This window comes from Protopterus annectens, chromosome 6.part0 (assembly GCF_019279795.1).
Source record: "Protopterus annectens isolate FY-2018-M chromosome 6.part0, PAN1.0, whole genome shotgun sequence".
NCBI classification, from domain to species: domain Eukaryota; kingdom Metazoa; phylum Chordata; order Ceratodontiformes; family Protopteridae; genus Protopterus; species Protopterus annectens.
This window is the reverse complement of record NC_056737.1, coordinates 862,208,707-862,228,311: the sequence shown is the minus strand read 5'-3', so window position 1 is coordinate 862,228,311 and position 19,605 is coordinate 862,208,707. Positions and strand designations below refer to the sequence as shown.

General features: G+C 37.3%; 1 pseudogene; it reads right to left on the bottom strand.

Annotated features, from left to right (window-relative positions):
• Window positions 1-18,294, bottom strand: part of LOC122803907 — a 55,790-nt pseudogene extending 37,496 nt beyond the window's left edge.
• Between the last annotated feature and the right edge of the window lie 1,311 nt (window positions 18,295-19,605).

Sequence of the window (19,605 nt, the reverse complement as noted above, 5' to 3'; positions counted from 1 at the left end):
CTAATGGAGGCAGAGGAAGTCAATCCATAATGGCGAAAGGCTAACCTGAAATGGAAGGAGTCATGTAGAGACTTAAAAACAATGGCCATCCTGGCAAGATGAAACAGTTTTACTGAGATATTATTTCAGAAAAATGCACTGTGTAAGCAACAGAAGAGCTCTTCCTGAAATGGCTAGTTCCTGGTTCAGGCAAACAGATTAAATTGAAACTTGTATTGGTGTCAGTAATTAACATACTACCTGTTTAGCTCTATGTTATTGTTCAGTATGGTAAGTCTTTTTCATTTTCTGATAGCATATATTATTAGAGAGAATGATGCAACTGTATTTCTGTATACTCTCTATCCCTCTATCCCTTCCTCGTTTCTTCATCATGCTTTTCTTGGTTAAAATTAAAGTCTTCAGTTTGAAAATAAATATGCAAGTAGAACTGCGGTGGTGGTGCTGCGGTAGCGTTGTCACCTCACAGTTAGACGTTGCACGTTCGATTCTCAGTTAGACCATCTTCTGTGTGTTGACATGCGTGAATGGGCATTCCTTTGTTGAAGGTTGTGCATTAGGCCCGGCAAGCCAGCACGTAAAAATCTACTGCCAATCATTAGCGGACCGGAGTTCCGCTGTGGCGACGTCTAACCGAGAAAAGCTGAAAGACAAGACTTTGAACTGGATAGGATCTTCTTAGTAAATAGTAATACTATAAGCTGCTACTTACCAGAGATCTGCACTAGAGCTTATAGAAAGGGCAGGGAGATGGTTTTCCACTTGTTCTTTCCTTCCTTCCTGATCTACCGTCAGAGTTTATTTTTATGTATTCAACACCTTTCTTCTCCATATGTTTTACAAAGAGTAGATATTAATCACAAACAGCGTCTGTCTGCCACGCTATTCAGCTACAACCTTAAAAAAATTACTTGGTTATCTATGCATTTGTGAGCACAAACCCCTGGTATTCACAACTGGTGGTCAGCACAAAGAAGACATCAAGAAGCATTATTTCACAGATACAGTAGTGGGTGACTTCAATGGCCTGTTTTTGCAGGATCTATGCAGTGGTTTATTTAGGGAGACAGGCAAACTTGTTGTGCAGAAACCTCTTTCCTTATATGGCCACAGATACATCTATATTTCTGACATAACTGCAATTGTTCTATTTAGTCAAAGCCAGCAGACATTACATACAGAGCTTGTGGTCTTACCTGACTCTACCAAATTCCAAGGATTAAATGGCCAATACCATTCATTAAGTACTCAGCAGATGTTGGCACAGCTGTCTAACCATGACTTGTAGAGGAAGGGCCCACTACACCATCATTAATGGCTGTGACCTTGGTTGGTTTGAGAGTCCTTGTTTTTATATAAGCTTCTTTTTCTAAGAAAACAGGGGAATATATTATACTATTCAAAATGACTGTTGTTTTGTTTACCACAGTAAGAAGGTCGTTTTTGTTCTGGTCTGTTCACCCCAGCTTGATATATGCAACAAATGGACATGTACCATTCCCCAAATATTTATTGGATGAAAATAATAAATTCTTCAATTTAATGATATATATATATATATATATATATATATATATATATATATATATATATATATATATATCATAAAAAAGTGAACCACTGGAACTGGTAGTTAAATAGCAGCACAAATAATAAGAAAAACGGCCAGGTAGCCCGAGACTCAAAATACAGGATAGTTTAATATAAAATTTAAAAACTACTGTTAAGCACTTTCATCATTACAGACATCATCAGAACCATTGAATACTACAGTAAACACCATTAACCAATAAAAAACAAATTGAAACCCAACCCTGAAATAAATCCACCAATCCAAAATAGATGGCAAATTCAAAGAACCAATCATTAAGCAGGATAGACCCACGGATATTCTTAATAAGATGTCCTTCATGAGTTGTAGGAAGTTACATGAATCTAAACCATTCAAATATGGTGAAAATGTCACTGACCAATAAAAAACAGAATCACAGTGAACCCTTACTCAAAAGTACCAATCCCAGCCAAATAGGAAATATGGGAAGAAAGCATTGGATGCATTAGGTAATATGCTTAGCACTTGGAAGTACAGAGAAGGCTAGCAAATGCAGCAAGGGATTTAGAAGGAGGTAGAACTTAAAGAAGACAAATATTTATATGAAACGTTAGGTATTTTGAGGTAGAGAGTTTGCACAGAGCTGTATTAAAGAAAATAGAGGTATTGGTAGTTATCTGGAAAATGGAAGTTTTGTCACAGAGAAAGTAGATAGAGGGAGGAGTGTCAGTCTGTAGAATAATAGTGTAAATGACAATTGTGGGAGAATATACAGTGAGATTTCTTAGTGACAGAGATATAAAGTTACATGCATAAGATTAGGATATAAAAAGGTTAAGTAAAGGCAGTGTGACTGATGGTGGAGTTTAAGTTAAGTATGGTGGGGTGGGTAGCCTGGGTTAGGTACTGTTTTAATGTTATTTGGTGCAATTTCAACTAACCTGTGCTATTACTTCAAAAATAAAAGTAGAAATATGTGAAATAAAAATAAATGCAATATTAATTCAAACATTTTAGTAGAAAATATAGAAAAGCATCCTGTAATATTTTACTTTTAGTGCTTATTCAGTTGCCTAATATCTTCACACACAGTATGAATGTAGCTTGCTTCTTCTTCTGGAAGTTGCCAAATGTATGCTGTGCTAACATTACCCTAATCATGACCTTAAAGAAAAGGTATGAAACCTATCCCCTTTAAAACTCCTGATGCCACCCTGCGGGAGACCTGATAGGTGCAGCTTGCAGCATTTATGTAGTTCCTAGTGACCTAGAAATAGTGATTCCACATACTCTCAACACATTACATTTCTTTTCCTTAAGATTCTTCTGTTTATTTGTTTTATTCATTTATTTTGTTTATATTTGCTAACGAGGTAGGTGGGCTGATACAGAGGCCCTTTCAGCCATGACCCGACTCATTATAGAAACAAGAACAGGGTTTACACACACAAAGAATCAACACTTATAATATTTATAAGTACTGCAGAAATGAATGATTTACATATATCAAATCCAGAAAAAGAAGTGAATTCTGCTAAAGAATGCTCAGCAGAACAAAAAACAATGTAAATATTGGAAGAGCGTTGCACCACAAGTATTAGTATTTCATCTGAGTGTTATATAAAATATTGAGCTTTGCTGTTGTAAAAGTCAAGTGGCGTTGTAATTCCCCAGCTTTAAAACATGTGGATGTCATAAAAACAGAAAAAATGAACATGAAAGTGAAGAACCCTTCTGATGTAAACAACGGACAAGCGCTTTCAGCTTTTTCAAGTCTTCTTCAGATCCAAATAGGTAAGCTGGGTTCAGTGTTTAAAAGTTGGTATCATCCAATGAAACAACCTACAGTGAATGATGAATGTTAACCAATCAAGTTAGTCCATTGGTACACACCTCCATAGCTTTCCAACAAACATGAAATTAAAACTCTTTATTTAAAACTCTTTGTTTAAAACATAACATGACAGTTTGACATTTCTAAGACAGACTCAGACATATTTTCAGAAGGAATATTAGTAAAATATTTTCAGTAGGTTCTAGTTAAAAGAACGAGCTCTGCATAAAAGCCAAGATTTGAGAGAAAAAAAGTGAAAATAAAAATAAAAATAAAAATGGTCATTTAGGGCACTTCTTTTTATTTCATTTCAACAATTTCTTTGGAACATCAGAGCCTAAGTCAGTATACCTAAGGTTTCTGGCAATGAAAACAGGTCATGAGTGAGCATAGCTCATTGCTCGTCTATTTTTAAGAAAGGGTTTTAAGAAGTGCCCTAAATGACCATTTTTATTTTTATTTTTATTTTTATTTTCACTTTTTTCTCTCAAATCTTGGCTTTTATGCAGAGCTCGTTCTTTTAACTAGAACCTTCTGAAAAGATTTTACTAATATTCTTTCTGAAAATATGTCTAAGTCTGTTTTAGAAACGTCAAACTGTCATGTTATGTTTTAAACAGAGTTTTAAATAAAGAGTTTTAATTTCATGTTTGTTGGAAAGCTATGGAGGTGTGTACCAATGGACTAACTTGATTGGTTAACATTCGTCATTCATTGTAGGTTGTTTCATTGGATGATACCAACTTTTAAACACTGAACCCAGCTTACCTATTTGGATCTGAAGAAGGCTTGAAAAAGTTGAAAGCGCTTGTCTGTTGTTTATATCAGAAGGGTTCTTCACTTTCATGTTTGTTTTTTCTGTTTTTATGACATCCACATGCTTTAAAGCTGTGGAATTACAATGCCACTTGACTTTTACAACAGCAAAGCTCAATATTTTATATATTGTGGATTCAATATGGTAAAAGCCTGTGATTGAAGCTGTTGTTTTGAAGCTATCTTTTTGTTTAATTAATGTGAATTAAATGGGTGTATATATACTGGTTGAAGTATAAGGATGATATTCCATGTGAAGGCGAAGGCCGAGGTACCAGAATTTTCAGTAAAGAAGAGTTTAAAATCCAGTTTGGCTGCTTCCTTTTGTGTTTTATTCATATGTTTATTGAACAAGAACTAAAAAAGATGCTACCTAGGGCCTCCACTGTGATTAAAGATACAACTGAGTTTCTACAACATCTGTATATAGCTCTAGAACATCGTGATGATCTTGAGAGTCTGCTATTGGTAGCGCTAGACATGAATAGTTTATTCACTTCCATACCAAATAATTATGGCATTGAAGCAGTTAGAGAATTTCTAACTGAAGAGAAGGTAGAATCACGTTTGATATGTGATCTTTTGGAAATCGTGTTGGAGTGCAATGTGTTTACCTATGACAACAGCTACTACTGGCAGAGATGGGGGTTGCCATGGGCACGCCCTGTGCCAATAATTATGCAAACTTGGTTTTAGCCAAATGGGAGAGAGCTTGGTCCAAGGATGCTAATAACATTTGGAATGACCAGATAATTCTGTACAATCGGTTTGTAGATGACACCTTTATTGTATGGAAGGGCAAAGAAGAAGATTTAAGAAGCTTTGTTAACTTCCTGTCACAGACCACTACTTTCCTGAAATTTGATGTAAAAACATCTAGAGAGATGATTGACTTTCTGGATGTGAGATTATCTCTTGATCTGGAGAAGGGAATAGACACTTGCCTCTATAGGCAAGATATGTGGCAAAACCACATGCTCACTCCACTTTTCCAGTATGCATCCCAGGCATATTTTCTCTAACATTGTTGAAAATCAAATTGCAAGGATTTCAAAGCTATGTACAGAAGAGGCAACCTTTCTCCTGGAAGAAGAGAGGCTTATTAATAATTTCAGCCAACGAGGCTATGGAAAGAGAAGTTTAGAACTAAACAAGACCAGAATTAATGACATACATAAAGGAAAAGGCAAACCTTTTTATTCCTCTAAGGTTAGAGAAGACAAAAATACACCATCCCTAGCTATACCTAAAAGAACATCTAACTTAAGGGTCAATTTGACTTACACTATGGACCATGATAACGTATGCCAGGTGATAAAAAAGTTCTGGCCGATTCTAACTTTGGATAAAAAGTTAAAAGAGATTGTTGGAGATAACCCAAGTTTCCTTTTCAAAAATAAAAAGAATCTCAAAAGGATTTTATGCTCAAATGATAGGATATGTAACAACTACGTACATAATAATTCATCAGGAACAAAGAAATGTGGCTTCTGCAAGGTCTGCAATGTAATCAATTGTAGCAACACATTTAAGCATCCAGTTACTAAACAGACATTTGTTTTTCATGGATTAGCTAATTGCCTAACCAGCAATATTGTTTACATAGCTACCTGCACTTCCTGCACAGCATTTTATGTTGGAAAAACTAATATGAAGAATTATCAAACATCAATCTGATATACGTAACGGAAAGGAAATAAATTCTCTTTTCCTTCATTTACGTGAGCATGAGGGACAAAGCTTTGTTTTCATGGTCATTTCAAAGATACATTTTACTTCCAGAGAAGGAGACCTGACCAATCTGACCGAGAGAGAGGAAGCCAAATGGATAATGTGGCTGAGGGCAGATAATCCCCCTGGCCTTAATGGCTGTGTTCCCTTAAAACCCTTTCTTAAAAATAGACGAGCAATGAGCTATGCTCACTCATGACCTATTTTCATTGCTAGAAACCTTAGGTATACTGACTTAGGCTCTGATGTCCCAAAGAAATTGTTGAAATGAAATAAAAAGAAGTGCCCTAAATGACCGTTTTTATTTTTATTTTTATTTTCACTTTTTTTCTCTCAAATCTTGGCTTTTATGCAGAGCTCGTTCTTTTAACTAGAACCTACTGAAAAGATTTTACTAATATTCCTTCTGATAATATGTCTGAGTCTGTCTTAAAAACGTCAAACTGTCATGTTATGTTTTAAACAAAGAGTTTTAAATGTTGTTGTTGCTGTTGTTGTGTCTTTCGGCTTTTCCCAGTTAGGGGTCGCCACAGCAGAACTCTGGTCCGCTAATGATTGCCAGTAGATTTTTACGTGCCGAGTTGCCAGCCCTGACGCACAACCTTCAACAAAGGTACGCCCATTCACGCATCTCCACACAGAAGACACTCTAGCTGAGAATCGAACAGGACAACATCTTACTGTGAGGCGACAACACTACCACAGCACCACCACCGCAGTCCACAGTTTTAAATAAAGAGTTTTAATTTCATGTTTGTTGGAAAGCTATAGAGGTGTGTACCAATGGACTAACTTGATTGGTTAACATTCGTCATTCATTGTAGGTTGTTTCATTGGATGATACCAACTTTTAAACACTGAACCCAGGTTACCTATTTGGATCTGAAGAAGGCTTGAAAAAGCTGAAAGCGCTTGTCCGTTGTTTACATCAGAAGGGTTCTTCACTTTCATGTTCATTTTTTCTGTTTTTATGACATCCACATGTTTTAAAGCTGTGGAATTACAACGTCACTTGACTTTTACAACAGCAAAGCTCAATATTTTATATATTGTGGCTTCAATATGGTAAAAGCCTGTGATTGAAGCTGTTGTTTTGAAGCTGTCTTTTCGCCATTTTGGTTGTTTAGCAAGTTTTGAATACTCAGATGAAATACTAATACTTGTGGTGCAACGCTCTTCCAATATTTACATTGATTTACATATATGACATAAATGCTGACATATATACAGTGCAGCAATGATGTTGGAACCGGTAGATGTGATGAAATTATTTCATATTGTACCAAGTGCAGTTAAAGGCATCATATACGAGAGCAGTAGTGCCACTAGCTTATTTTTTTGTTAACAAGTTAGTGCTTTGATTATACAACATCCGTGAAGCATTTACACTTATTTTCAGTTAGGAGCTGACCTTTTATTTTAATTTATTTTTAAGTAAGTAAAGGTGGTTCCTTTCTTTGTTTGTTAATTTCATAGGTATGCTGATCCATAAAGGACACCTTTTAGGTATATCAGGTACATTCTGCGGCAGAAGGTAGGAATACAGAACACAGAATACACACTAGCAAATATTTTTACCTGAAATCAATGATACAGGCAAAACCACAATGCACAGATATAAGCATTAAGTACATGCAGACATGCAGGGATGAAGTGCAGGTGAAATAAGAACAAAACAGTGCATAATAAACATACTGCATAGTGCAGACATATAACTATTGAGACTGAAAATCATGTAAACCATAAAATGGTACTTATTAATCTTAACATGACAGTTGTCTAAGACATAAGTATACTAAGCAGGGTGGAATATGTATAAGACAGGGTAATGTCTGAACAGTAAAACCTACATAAGAGTAGCTATACCAGAAGCCGAAGAACTGTGTAAAATATGTTTAAGAGAAGGCTGTGGGTATTTATGGGAAGAGAAAGGGACTAATGTAGAGGAAGACACATTTTGTAAGGGAGAGGAGAGATCTATCAAGCAGAGGTTGAGAGGAAGGGGAGAGAATACAGCCATTGCATGTCCCTGCTGCGAAGATTAACACAGTATTCAGGACAAAGAGAGAAAGTGAAGCGTGTATTCACAGAGCTAAGCAGTCTGAGTTCTATAGCTACAGCTGCTGCTGCAGTCTCTCTATTGAAAACATGTCTGTTTCCCACAAGACAACGTGTACTAAAACAGCTGTCTGGTTTAATGCTCCATATGCTGAGTCCAGTAAATTTTATGAGCATCATAGAATATAGATGAGAAGCCAGAATATTCTATGGTAGTGTTAAGGTTGATGTGGCAAACATTTATGAATACCCCTCTCCTCTAGGTGTCTGGTTAGCACATGTCTAGTGCTGGTGCTTCAGTATAACAGTGGCAGAAAGGAGCAGAGCCTGGGGGCAACAAAAGAAAAAACAGAGTCATTTATTTTGATATGTGTTCTGGGTATTGTAAATGACGATGGCATTTTCTTTACTTGAGAGAGAGAGAGTTCCAGTCACACACTGAGGTATTTGAATGAGTTCAGTCTCTTTCTCTGTCACTAGATTGAGGCCATTAATATTACTGGAGGCAAAACATAGTTGAGAATATAGACTCTGCCTTGTTGCTATGTTCAAAATAGGGAAGCAGTAACACATTTTCCGTTTCATTCAACAGCCCTTAAAATGTGTTTTAGTGTAAGTCTGATATATATATACTAAACATAAAGTTCTATCATCTTTAATTAAGAAGCTTAAATGTGAAGATAGCAGCACAATACGATCATGGTTTAGTAGCTGAGAAAAAATCCAGATGCAGCTTTGAGGGGAGCAGAAATTACACATGAGGACAAACTTCAGAAGCAATGTGGGCTGGTAAGTAATTAAATGTAATTCACTGCAACATGCTTATCAGAACAATATGTGTCACTTAGTAGTAAGTATACAACACCCACTTCTTTCTTATGTTAAGAACTCCGCGCGCGCGTGTGTGTGTGTGTGTGTGTGTGTGTGTGTGTGTGTGTATATATATATATATATATATATATATATATATATATATTTTTTTTTTTTTTTTCACAGGCAAATGTTTGATTCACTAGCATCTACTTAAAAAATCATAGATGTTTTCATTGTAAACTGTACATAACAAGAAATGAGTTTATTGTTTCAAGGTTTCATTATAATTTTCTAAGGTGTGTGTAAGGTGTCAGGCTTTAAATAAGTTCAGGGTGCACTCCTCTTGCCCTTTTCTGGGAGGATAAGCAGGTTTCAGCACTATGTGACATAGTCTTTTACTTGTATAGATGGGTAACATTTGTGAACAGCATCCTGAGGTAGGTTGGCAGCACACAAATCTGAAGAAGGCCTGTTTTCTGTCACCATCAATGCTGGTGAAGGTTTTCCACTGTCTTTATTTTAAAAGAAAGTTTCTCAACAGCAGCGTCCACAAGTCTGTCAGACATCACTGAACCTCTGTGCTGCTCAGGGACCCGTTTCTTTTCTGGATTTATGAACTAGTTCAGTCTCTGTGAATCTTGTTTTATTTGATTGACAAGCCTTCTCTCAGATGACCCATTAACTAATTAATGCAGTGTAAGATACATGTCCAAAACAGCTGCCAGCTATATATCAAGGATGCATTAAGGACTATTACAGTACCTTCTCATATAAACATGTCCAGGTGTAAAATGTCTCAGCTATGCATTCTTATCAAAGGCCTGACTCTGAACCCACTGTTTTTTTTTTGAATTTTTGCTTTCAAATCCAAAGCAAGTGAAGCTTGAATCTTAACTTTCTTGACATGAGCATTTCTGCTGGAGCTAAACCTATATGAGGAATAATTCTGTAACTAAACCAGAACCAGGACAGTCTTTGTTTCCATAGTCTCAGCTCTCATTTTGTTCATGCCCATCTTCAAAGTGTAAACAACTGTTTCTTCTAGGCCATTTAAAGAAGCATGAAATGGTTGCACAATGAATTCTATTTCTTTTTATAAAGTTTGGAAATTCTACACCACTGAGTTAATATCCTTTATTATACAGTAGTGCTAGTGGAAGGTGATCATTATTTCTAAACACGAATAACCATCAGTTGTTCACCGATGCATACTTATTGCAAATCAAGCATTACTCACAAAAAGTCTGGCTATGTGAGAAAAAACAAAGGAGCAAAAATCTTTTTTGTGACTGTATCTGTAAACATAAAACGCTAAAGTTGCCATGTTCCCCTCACTGCTAAGTGAAGAAATAAAATTTAAACAATTACACATTTTAAAAGTAAATAACACCCTCCCACACACCACATTTCTGTTCATCAGAGCACAGTAATACACAAGAATTGAAAAAGAAAATCCTTAAGAGTAAGTCAGGAGTGAGCATGCATCCTAACACAAACATGTGAACTCCTGATTCCCATCAGGAAAAAAGTGGCAGCAAGTGCAGTAAATTGATATACTGTGTACATGTCAGCACATAACATGATGGGTGTGTGTGCAGTACATCATCAGAAAGTCATCACCTAGATGACAGAGAAAAGGAAAGATGAATAATGTCCCATCAGACAATTACATTATTTAAAAGAAAAGGTAAGAATGTCCTTTTTAAAATGATGTCATTCTATAATAAAAAACAACTCTTGCTTTTGTGGGGGTTATGCAGGATTTACATATGACTGGCTTTGTGTGATCATTTGGACTTCTCCTTTGTGATCAAACTGCACCAATCAAGGATAAATCTTACATTACTCCATCCAAACATGAGTTATTCCTAAATCAGACACTAGCATTTTTTGTAATACAATGTATGTAAAACCTTTATTTGAATGTTTCATTGGCTGCATGCAGCAAAGCAGCTCATGCCATGGATCTATTTGAAAAGACTGAATGGCCACAACATCGAATCCCATTCTGTCAAGACCAGAGCATTGAAGAATACAATTGTCGAAACTCAATTATTTGAATCTCAGCTCATCGAATCACAATAGTTGGCCAACAGCTCAGATATCATAGTAACCCAGTGATGGAAAAAAGTGATTAGCATATCAGCAATTATTTTAACTGAAAGCAATCAACAATTAGAGCACTACATAAACATGTACACTGTATCCACCAGAAGTGTTAAACTGAAACACCTGTACTGTACTACAGACTTACTTATTTTGTGCAGATAACAAGGGAAATAATACCCCCTTTGGTATGTATAATATGCTGTTAGTAGATGTTTGTATTCAAACTGAATTATGCACAGACATCTGAGTTCTTGGCCAACTATTGCGATTTGATAAGTTGAGATTCAAACAAGCTGGCTTTCCACAATTGTATTCTTTGAAGCTCTGGTCTCGATTCGATGTTGTGGCCATTCAATCTTTTCAAATAGATCCCATGCCATATACACCCATCCACTTTGCAAAAAATATCTATCAAAACCAGAAATATTTCTGCAAGAGAAGAACCAGCACAGTCTAAATGCAATCCAGAGCATGGATCTTCAGGCTACTTCCAATGGTGTACAGGAGCATTTATTGATAATTTACTCTTTCCTTGATATTCATTGCACTATTTCTTCTTCTTCCACATCCTGATTCATGATAAGTAAACACTCATTTTGGACATTCTAGGAAGAATTTGATGTAATATTTAAAGTACTGCACAGTGACCTTGCAGTGGGATTACAATGTTAGACTCCCATAATTTTCAGACGTCTTTGACCCTTTATATTAGGCTTCTGAAATAGATATGACGTAAACCTTAGCTCAGTTATTTTAGGCCATCCTTACATAACATATTCCTGCACTAGAAACAAAATGGCATCTCTTTCAGTCTATTGTCTAATTTATTCATTATGTAGTAGTGTACAATCCCCAGCATGTATCATCAGTACTTGGCCAGATATGTTTAAGCCTGTGTTTTTTTTTCGAAACAGGTAAGCTATTCAGTGCATAAGCTTTAGCATGGTGCTATAATGGCCAGTAAAATGCATTTGGCATTTTCTCTAACATGAATTGTAGCTGTAATTCCTTTTAACTCAATGCTTCCTAGATAAACGTACTCAGTGGGAAATTGAACTTGTTGTGAAGTCCAGAAGAGCATAGTTGTCTGAACAAGAGATCTCCCTTTGCTCCTGCAATTTGTTATACCTCAGACCTCTCATCTTTTTCCCCAAATCCCTCTGGTGTAGCACCTACTTCCACTATGGACCACATACAACATACTATGACCATTTTACTTCCATTATTACATCTATAGGTCATATATCAAGCTATATCTTTAGCTTACTATGGACTTGTAAGAGAAGCATGTAAAAAGAATGCTTATATGTACAAAATCCAAGAGAAACTGTGGTAAACACATCCAATCTCTCCACACAATTCTTGTTTGCTTCCTGCATTCAAAGGCATGACTTTCCACCAGAAATAAATGTTTATATGAGTTAAGCCCTACCCCTGGATTCCATGTATTGCAAATTTGTTTTTCTTTTCCATCTAAAAAATGATGTTCAAGCAGTAAAACGTTAATTGATATTATTCCTTGCTGCATTCATCCTGGCTTGGATTACATACTGCACATTTTTTTGCAGCCAGTCATACTTCTGCTTCTTAGTGCTGCATGTAGACACTACTGGGCATGCTCAGTAGAGACAGAGATGTGTTTTTAGTGCCCTTAACAATGTCTCTTTGGTTCCACAAAAAGCCAGTTTCTGTATCACTTTATTTTGATGCTACCACAGGCACTAACTTCTAGTAACAAGATGAAGGAGAAAAGAGAGATCGTGTAACTGCTGAAAGTAGGGAAACACTGATGCAGATTAACTGATCAAAGTTCCACAGGCAAATCTTTGGTCAGAACAGTTCACAGTGATGTTCTTCATATTGATCACTGCTGCAGTAGCTTTAGCTATATGGGCTATATCCTGCACAGAATATAACAGTTGGCCAGCTTCCAAAGCATCAGCGTACATTCCATGTACCCAAACTGTAAATCAGCTTGAGCAGAGCTGACTAAAAGGCAAGTTTGGGTGTAAAGCCCTTCAGAGCTTTACTGCCGCCGAAGAGTACACTCGCCTGAGGCTTCTGGGCTTGATGGTCAGGTTGTGCTTTCCTTAGCTGGGCAGATAAGTTTCCTTTGGGGAAAAGACTTCCATTTTCTTATTTTTTTACTGATGTTTTGTGACTTTCCTCTTCACAAGTTATTTTAAAGCTAGGAGTATTGTGTTTTAATGGATTATCTCAAGACTGTAATGTACTTGTAAATGGTGCACTCATTTCTGTCAGTTTAAATTTAGGGTTATCTGTGGAGAAATTGTGTTTATTTTAAGGATGTGGGCTGTTTGAAAGTGCTTTTTACTGTGTTTTTTTCTGACAAAAAAAAAAAACAGTTAACTTTGTGGACAGGTAGTTTTCCTGGCATTGTTGCTTCTTTTCACCAGGGTGGAGGCACCATTTTCGGCTTGACCATGGAACACATTGTCACTCCAATCCTTCTTCCAGCCACAAAAAGAAAAAGTTAAGCAAATAGCCTTTGCCACCACAACAGGTCAGCAATTTGCCTCAGCAGTGGGGGGGGGGGTGACTGCTATGGTCATTTGTTATACCTCAGACCACTCATCTTTTACCCCAAATCCCTCTGGTGTAGCACCTACTGCCACTATGGACCAGGGGTTAGCCACATCTACTGCAGCTGTTGGGGTCCCCTCAGTGGACAAGGGAGAACCACTGTTGTCAGTCATGGGGGAGGGAATAGGGAAGCAGTAGCTGGCATTAGTTTAATTTGTAACAAGGTTGGCCCCATTTTCCTGTCAAAAAGAAACAGAAAACCAAGCATGTATCTACTCCTCAAATGTTTGGATAGGAGTAGTTTATTGGGACTGGCTCGGGGTTGGATTCAGGCTATTGATCCATCTTGTAGAGTTGTTTCTGATAAAAGAAAAAAAGATGCCTCCTTTTCTGAAAAGGTTCAGAATTGTGAATCTGAATATAAAGATGCAAGGATGGACTCATGGTTTTGTCATCAGATTTTTGACTTAGACTCAGAGGAGAGCTCTCTTTGGGATGCTCTCTGTGGGCGTTTCTCTTTCTCTGAGACTATTGCTAGAATGTCCCAGTTGTCCCAGTATTTTCAGTGGGAGAACACTTAGGTTTCTCAGTCCCTCAAAAAGTACTATGAGTTGTTACAGAAGGATTTTCCAGAACCTACACCGATTCCTCCTGTCCTGTATGCTTTAGAGGATGTATAAAGTCTTTTACATTTTTATACACCATTCCCACACCTGATCCAGCAGTTATTGCTGCTAAAGCACTTAATTAACTCCAATCCTATTCTTTCTACTAAGGATGGGAAATGTGTATACTTTTTCAACTTTTAATTTCAGGCTCATATGTTAAAGTTTATTCTGACATATGGTGAAAGTATGAGGAATGTTTTATCTGCAGTTTCTTCTTCTGAAGACAAATCTGCTTTAAATAGCTTAATTTCTACAGGTCAGTACTCATTGTTTGCAGTGTGTATATGACTGTTGATACTTCTTCCAGGGCTATGGCCACTGGTATAGTTTTAAGGAAATTTCATTGGCTACATTCTCAGAACCTTCCAAGATAATGTTAAAAATGAGATTTTAAATTCTCCCTTGGATAGAAATTTAGTGTTTGGCCCTCTGCTTGAGAGGTAGTCAAAAAGTGTGATGAAAGAAGCAAACTGATTTGGGGAATCTCTAAGATTTTTTAGCCCTCCTTTTACAAATTGCTCAAGGGATTTTCTTTCTCCTCATCCAGTTTTGACAAAAAACATAATAAACAGTTTCAACAAAATTCAGGTAAACAGATGTTTAAGAAGTGGCAAAAAGGTTAGAAGAAGAAGTCTCAAACTTCCCAAAACCAAGGACACTCTAATAAGTATGAATGACTATTCAAGAGACCTTGTGACCCCCACCCACCTTGGCCCTCTTTCTCTTCCAGAAAGTCTGAATCTCCATTTTTCTCTTTGGCAATAGATTGCTTCAGACAAATGGGTTCTAAAAATCATTCATCAGGGTTACAGATGACAGTGGTTGGAAATTCCTCCTTTCTAGGGTATCATTCTTCATCCTGCAGATCAAACCGTGTTTTTCCCACCTGTTCTTCATTACATGCTGCCCCAAGCAGTGATAGAACCAGTTCCTCCTTCCCAGGTGGGAAATTAGTTTTATTCAAGGATGTTCCTAGTCCCAAAGAATGAAAACATTTGGAGACCAGTTCTGGATCTTTCTTTCCTAAACATGTTTGTGGTAGTGCCCAAACTCAAAATGATGTCACTTCACAACCTGTTGCCTCCCCTTCATCTTTCATGTTTCCTGGTAACACTAGACTTAAAAGATGCTTATTATCACATTCCTAGTCATCCAGACTTTGGGCATTTCTTAAAGTTTTTATGTGTCTGATCACATTATCAGTTCTTTGCCTTACCCTTTGGACTATCCACTGCACCACGAGTGTTCACAAAGTGTCTAGCTCTGCTTATAGCTCATTGCAGGCTACAGGGTATCCACATTTTTCCATATTTAGATGACTTGCTTATCTTTGCAAAGGCTTTTTCAAAATGCTAGGAATATCTCTCTTGGGTGAGAGATCTCTTGAACAAGCTGGGATTCCAAGAGAACATTCAAAAGTCTTTCTTGACTCCTTCACACAGGATTGTGTTCCTTGGATGTCAACCTGACACCTCAGTTCAAATAATTTTTCTTCCACAGCAAAAATTAGATCTTTGTTTAGATATATTTATAAGTTTGTCCACTCAGACCTTAGTCACTGTGAGGGAATACCTCTGAATTTTGGGTCTCATGGCATCTATGATTCTCATCATACCTCTGGCAAGACTCCACATGAGAAAGATACAATGGTATCTGAAATATCTTAGGTTCTAGCATCAACACCCATTATCTTTGCAGATCTGAGTACTGGGGTTTGTCAGAAGAGAAACCACTTGGTGGAGACAACAGATATCCTTAAATCAAGGTCTCTCCTTCTCCCTCCCTGCTGCAAAGCAGTCAGTAACCACAGATGCTTCAAACTTTGCTTGGGGAGCAGTTTCAGGGGATATAAAAGTGCAGGGGGTGTGGGACACCATGGACAGATACAAACACATAAATATCAAGGAGATGCTTGCCCTGATTAAGGCACCCAATTCTGTGAACCATCTTTGGTCCCCGGGATCCTCTTCAAGTGATTTTATTTATTTATTTATTTATTTTATCTGACATTTCTTTACCGGGAGTGTCTGAGTTGACCAAAAGTCCATTTTCAGTTGGGGCCTGGGGAGAAAAGCTCAAAGAACAATACAAAGATCAAGAGATATACAGTTCAAAAAGATTACAATACAATAAAGTTCCAAGAATAATACAAAACGTCCAGAGATGCACATCATCTTCAGCACATTGTTTCTGTATGTCCCATTTAGCACAACTGGCACTTTGATTCTTTAGAACAGCATTCATGTGGACTTTAGTTCTTGCTATTGCAACAATACACTATTACCAGTCTTTCTAATTTGAACATTTTAGGGTCCTACAAATACCTCATGCTTCTGAAAGTGTTGAATTTGTACTTCCTATACTGACAGCAGTTTTAAAAACTGAACTAAGATTTGCTTCATATGCCATTTTTTATAATCTTCACTTCCAATACCCCTAAAAACTCAGTTATGTAGACCCTCAGTGTTAGCTCTAAACATAGTTTACTACTTCACCTTTATATCACAGTACGTTGCATTCTCAACTGCCTTCTGATTACAGTAGTTAAAACAGAACCTCTCTGCACCAGTTAATGATATGGGTTCAAAATATCCATTTAACGTTTCTACAGTTGAATCAAAACGTTTATTCTATGGTTTCAGTGATTGTAAGACATTTCTTAATAGCCTGCATGCAGAAGCACACCACTTCAAGCAGTAGCATGCTTATCAGATAAAACTTTTGCAAAAAAAATTGTTCAGTATTTTCAAAATATGCAGAATGACCCTGTGGCACATTCAAGCTCATTAGTTCAGTCAACTCTGTCAGCGTTTGCAGCTAATCCGTTTAATTAATTTTCATAAATTTAGTTTTGCTGTAATGTACCAGAAAATACACAAGAGATTGCTTGTATTTCAAATTAAACCTTATTTAAAAATTGCTCTATTCCAACATTTGCACAAAAGTGGCAAACAAGGTCACAGCCGATTATAGCAACTTCACTCTTCCGAAAAGCAGAATATAAGTACCTAATACAGTAAGTGGCATGGAAGAATCTATGAAATTATTGTGACAATCAAGTCAGATGTAAAATAAAAATCCAAAGAGTATAAAATGAGAATAAAAATAAAGAAAGCAGAAAGATAAAGTAAACAATAATAATAATAATAATATTAATAATGATGATGTCCCCAAAATAAGACATAGTGAAAGTGATACAAAAATCTTCCACAGCAATAATTACTTTCTTGTCGATTAAGAGTCAAGTTCTCACTTTTGTCATACTTCTTGTATACAACCACAAAAGTTAGAGATGCATCCAAGTATGTATTACACACTTCTCGATCAAGCTGCAACAACAGCCATATACATCAGAGTATGCTGAAAAAATATAGATCCACTTAATCCTTGTGGGATTTTTTTCTGGTGAAAGTCTGACTTGTTTGTGTTTTTAGGTCTGCTTTTAATTTGTGCATCTAACTAAGTGGCCATCTGGAGTAAATTTTCAGAAACCGTGGACAGAAAAACAATTACGGCATAAAGGGATGATGTAGTTCACCTGAGCAGGCATGACTTCAGCATTGATCCCAGAAAGCTTAATAGCAGCGTATAGACAAGCTCGGTAATGTGCTTCAGCAGTATCTCTGCCATAGGCCTTGTCTGCCCCCACACCACAGTAATAAGGGTCTTGATGTCCAGTGAACCTATTGGATGGCCAGCCAAACAAATGTCCATCAGTACCCAGCAGAGTATATTCTTCTCCATACCAAACGAGGGAACTTGGTCTGCTATCATCTTTATAATCCTGTTACAGCTGTAGTGAAGGTTAGTATCTGCAGATTTCCTATTGTACATCAGGACTTCACAAAGTACCAGTTTGTTTGGGTCTTTTCAGAAAGGATCCCTAAACATAGTGGGTGGAATGAGGTACATGTTACTGTTTGAGCCTTCGACTTAGTATGTGCTGAAGCTATCGAAGTTCTACTCTGACAGCTCAGCCATGCTTTTCGGCTCAAAGTCCAGAGCTCTGGCCTTGCAGCAAAGTCCTTCTCCAGTCCCATCAATCCAAACATACATAGCCTGCACTTTACTTCCTTGTGTCAGTTCCATGTAAATCTGCTTTACAACTTTGCTTAACTTGGAACTAGTGGACAATGCCATCTTGTTGTTCTAATCTGGATGTCTAAGTGCTACGCTATATGATACCACAGTGATGTGGTACATCAACAGGCAAGTGGGAACCAGGTCATACCCTCTTTTCCAACTAGCCATGTTAGCTTGGGATATAGCTTCACAACATAATCTCACTCTACAGGCATCCTACATTCTGGCAGAAAAAAAATATTGTGGCAGACAAACTGAACAGGACCAGGTCAGACCCTCATGAATGGAAACTAGATCTGGGGGTCTTCCAAGATTTGATTCATCTGTAGGGACTCCTCAAGTAGATGTCTTTGACTCCTCTCTGAACAATCAACTGGCAAAATTCTGTTTCAGGACTCCATGCAAGAAGGCCTGAAAGACAGATGCCTTTTCTTTTCTTTGGACAGGAATGTTCCTGTATGCCTTTTGACACTTTCCACTAATATCCAGGGTACTTCTGATGATTTAGAAGGAATCCCCAAGATAACTGTGACAACTCCTTTCTGGCCCAAGCAACCATGGTTCTCCCTTCTTTTGGAAATGGCCAGGGACAATTGCCACAAACCTCCTCACAGAATGTATCTACTCACACAAGAATAGGGGTGTTTGATACACCCCAACATAAATCATTTTCATTTGACTGCCTAAATGATGTCTTAATTTCCTTCAGGTACCTGTTTTTAGAGGGCATGTAGTAGGTACTAATGGAAGCAAGAAATCCTGCTATACTAAAAAATCATATATTAGCAAATGGAAAAAGGTTTTCCTAGTTGGTGCCAGCAACATATCCAGCACCCATTTGGGGATAGTTGTTCTCTAGTTTTACAATACTTGTTTGAGTTACTATACTATAGCCTTTCTTAATCCTCTGTCAGGGTTCATTTATCAGCCACTTCAGCATGTCTGCCCATGAATCCTCTTCTTTCAAGGCAGTTGCATGTCAAAATGTTCTTGAAACGGGTTTTGCATAAGAGGCCTCCAAGTAAACCTGTAGCCCCTCTATGAGAGCTTAATTTTGTGTTAGAGAAGCTAACACTTGCTCTATTTGAACCAGCTAATCTAGCTGACTTGAGGTTCTTAACATGAAAACAGTTTTATTGATTGCTCTGACCTCTGCAAGAAAGGTATCTGAGTTGCAAGTTCTTATGGTGAGTCTTCCTTACCTCAGTTTCCACAAGGACAGGGTTTCTTTGAGAACTAATCCTTCTTTTAGGGTCTATATCAGTTGAGCGAAAACCCCTTTACGTGAACACGAATATGTTGAACCGCATTGGGTGAAGTACATAAACCTCGAACGTCCAAAACCACGAATTCCGAAATGTCGATTTGTTTTGGTTGTGCCATCTGCGGTATAGCTC